The 3,858-nt window shown below is 35.3% G+C and overlaps 1 pseudogene across 1 annotated transcript; it reads right to left on the bottom strand.

Annotated features, from left to right (window-relative positions):
* Nucleotides 1-323: 323 nt before the first annotated feature.
* LOC308635930 (protein FAM136A-like) lies at nucleotides 324-739 on the bottom strand (annotated as a pseudogene). Its single transcript has one exon. The product of its transcript is annotated as a protein FAM136A-like (transcript).
* Between the last annotated feature and the right edge of the window lie 3,119 nt (nucleotides 740-3,858).

The raw sequence follows: 3,858 nt of genomic DNA, 5'->3' as shown, positions 1-3,858 counted from the left end.
CACATCCAAACTATAACACTACCTAAACTTTGACTCCCTTTGCGTGTTCCTTTCTTGCTTTTTGATTTCTTAGCACTTACTACTTTAGGCTCTAAAAGGCTCTCCCATTCTTTCACTCAAATTTTAGCACCATTTTCCCCCATTTCACTTTCTTGCATCAAGACACAAAGGAACCAGTGTCTAGAGTCAAGTGATATATGCCTTAAACTTGCTGCCATCCTTAGTTTCTTCATTCATATAAACTTTGCTTAAAAGACTAAAAATTCCAATTCCTTTATAAATAGATTCCTGCTCTCAGCCCCAATGGCCACTGGCAAGAACTTTTATTTCCCAATGGATGAGAGAGACTCTTTCATCTTCTTGGTCGTAGTTGGGATGAGTTGCATGTGGTCATCCACACACTTGGTCACACAAACTGTTCAGTTGCCGCTTCACCTGAAGCTCTTTATTCCCAGCATCTATTGAATCTTTGGCTTTGTCATTGAAATGCATGGTACACCGGGCCAGGTGGTCCTGGAACTTCTCCAATTCACTGGTTACCAAAGCCTGGGCTTGAGCAAGAAGTGCATGGCAGCGCTCAATGCACTGGTGTACTTGCTGCATGGAAGCCTGGCTGTCCTCACAGCAGCTGTCGTGTGCCGGAACATGAGGCCCTACATCTTCTGATGTTCTCCCTCTCCACACTCTTCACCATGGAGTCCACCGCCTCCTGCACCCGGAGCTGCTGCACCTCAGCCATGGCAACCCCGCCTAACTCTGTGCCGGTCCCCCTGTACTATGTTTATTGATTTCTGTATGCTGGACCAACCCTGCATCTCTGGTATGAACACCACTTGATCATGGTACACTCTTTCTAATATGTTTTGTATGCAATTTCCAGAATTTATTTTTTAATTTGTTTTAATTAATTACACATGACAGTAGAATGCATGTATGAACTTTGATATATCACACATAGATGGGATATAATTTCTAATTTTTCTGTATGTATATGTTGCAGAATCATATTATTCATGTAGTCACATACATACAGTAATAATGTCTGTTTCATTCTACTATCTTTCCTATCCCCATATCCCCTCCTCTCCCCTCACATCACTTCCCTCCATCTAATCTAAGGTAATGTTATTCTTCCCTAGGTCCTGGCCCCCACCCCCACCCCCCACCTTATTGTGAATTACCATCTGCATATTAGAAAAAAACATTCAGCCTTGTTTTGGGGGGGATTGGCTTATTTCACTTAGCATGATATTTTCCAACTCCAACCATTTACTAACAAATGGCATAATTTCACTCTTCTTTTAAAGTAATATTCCACTGAGTATATACACCACATTTTTTATCCATTTATCTACTGAGGGACACCTGAGTTGGTTCCATAGTCTAGCTATTGTGAATTGAGCTGCTATAAACATTGATGCGCCTGTGTCTGTCACTATAGTATGCTGATTTAAGTCCTTTGGGTATAAACCAAGGAGTGGGATAGCTGGGTCAAATGGTTATTTGGAAAAATAAGAGATCCAGTATATCTAAAGCAATTCTTAGCAAGAAAAGTGAAACAGGAGGCATCACAACACTAGCTCTTAAACTATATTACAAATCAGTAGTAATAAAACCAACATGGTATTGGCACAAAAATAGACATGTATACCAATGGTACACAATAGAGGACATAGAGACAAACCCACATAAATATGGTTATGTCATAGTAGACAAAAGTGCCAGAAATATTCACTGGAGAAAAGATAGTCTATTCGATAAATGGTGCTAGCAAAACTGGAAATCCATATGTAGCAAAATCAAATTAAACCTCTATCTCTCACCCTGCACAAAAAAAATCAACTCAAAGTGCATCAAAGATTAGGCACTAGAACAGAGACCCTGTGCCTAATAGAAAAAAAAAAAAAAAAACATAGGCCCAAATCTTCACCATATCGGCCTAGCCTCAGTCTTCCTTAACAGACTCCTAAAGCTCAAGAAGTAACATCAAGAATTAATAAATAGGGCTGGGGATGTGGCTCAAGTGGTAGCGCGCTCGCCTGGCATGCGTGCGGCCCGAGTTCGATCCTCAGCACCACATACAAACAAAGATGTTGTGTCTGCCGAAAACTAAAAAATAAATATCAAAAAAAAAAAATTAAAAAAAAAAAAAAGAATTAATAAATAGGAAGAATTCAAATTAAAATACTTTTTCTCAGCAAAGAAAACAATTAATAAAGTGAGGAGAAAGCCTACAGATTCAGAGAAAATCTTTACCACATTCACCTCTGATAAAGCATTAATATCGAGGATATATAAAGAACTCAAAAACCTTAACACACACAAATAATAAATATCTCAATTGATAAGTGGGCTAAGGAACTGAACAGACACTTCACAGAAGAAGAAATAAAATTGATCAACAAATATATGAAAAAAAGTGTTCAACATCTCTAACAATTAGAGAAATACAAATCAAAACAACTCTAAGATTTCATCTGACTCCTATCAGAGTGGTAATCATCAAGAATACAAGGCAACAACAAATGTTGGCAAGGATGTGGTGGAAAAGGTACACTCATGCATTGCCAGTGGGACTGCAAATTGGTGCAACCACTATTGAAAGCAGTATGGAGATATACCAGAATTTTATTGAAAATTTTTGCCTCTATGTTTATCAAGGATATTGGTCTGAAATGTTCTTTCCTTGATGTGTCTTTGTCTGGTTTTGGTATCTGGGTGATATTAGCCCCATAGAATGAGTTTAGAAAGTTTTCTTTTTTTCTGTTTCATGGATCCATTTAAGGAGTATTGGTTTTAATTCTTCTTTGAAGGTCTTGTAGAAGTTGACTGAAAATGCCTCTGTTCCTGGGCTTTTCTTGATTGGTAGACTTTTGATGGCATTTGCTATTTCATTACTTGAAATTGATCTGTTTAAATGATGTATGACATCCTCATTCAATTCAGGTAGGTCATATTTTTCTAGAAATTTGTTGATGTCTTTGAGATTTTCTATTTTATTAGAGTATAAATTTTCAAAATAATTTCTAGTTATCTTCTGTATTTCAGATATGTTCACTATATTCCCTTTTTATCACAAATTTTAGTAATTTGAGTTTTCTCTCTCCTTCTTTTCATTAGACTCATTGAAGTTTTATCAATTTCATTTAGTTTTTCACATAACCTGCTTTTTTTGTTAATTTTTTCAATTTTTTTGTTTTAATTTCATTAAATTTAGCTTTAATTTTAATTATTTTCTGTCTTCTACTGCTTTCTGTGTTAATTTGTTCTTTTTCCAGGGATTTGAGATGTAATGTTAGGTCTTTTTATTTGTTGACTTTTTCTTCTTTTAATGAATGAGCTCAATGCAATAAAATTTCCTCCTAGTATTGCATTCATCCTTTCCCAGAGATTTTTATATGTTTTATTGATGTTCTCATCTACCTCTAGTTTTTTAAATTTTCTCCCTCATTTTTAAACTACCTACTCATCACTAAATAGCATATTATTTCATCATCAGGTGTTGAAGTAGCTTCTATTTTTTAAATTTTATCATTGATTTCTAATTTCACTCAATTAGCATCTTATAGAATGCATGCAGGTATTCCATTGATTTTGTTTGTTTGTTTGTTTTCTTTTTCTTTTTTTCTTTTTTGTTTTTCCTTTTGCATTTACTAAGATTTGCTTTGTGGCATAAGATACATTGTATTTCAGAGAAGAACTATGTGCTGCCATGAAGAAAATATATTCGCTCATTGATGGATGAAATATTCTTATATGTTGGTTAAGTCTAAATCATTGAATATATTATTTTGTTCTGTACTTTTTGTTTAGTTTTTGTTTGGAAGACTCTAACCAGAAGTGAAAGAGGTGTGTTAA

Source organism: Spermophilus citellus (assembly GCF_964194105.1).
Source record: "Spermophilus citellus genome assembly, chromosome: 2".
NCBI lineage: Eukaryota > Metazoa > Chordata > Mammalia > Rodentia > Sciuridae > Spermophilus > Spermophilus citellus.
Note: the sequence above shows the minus strand (reverse complement) of the source record. Positions and strands in the feature narration are given on the sequence as shown.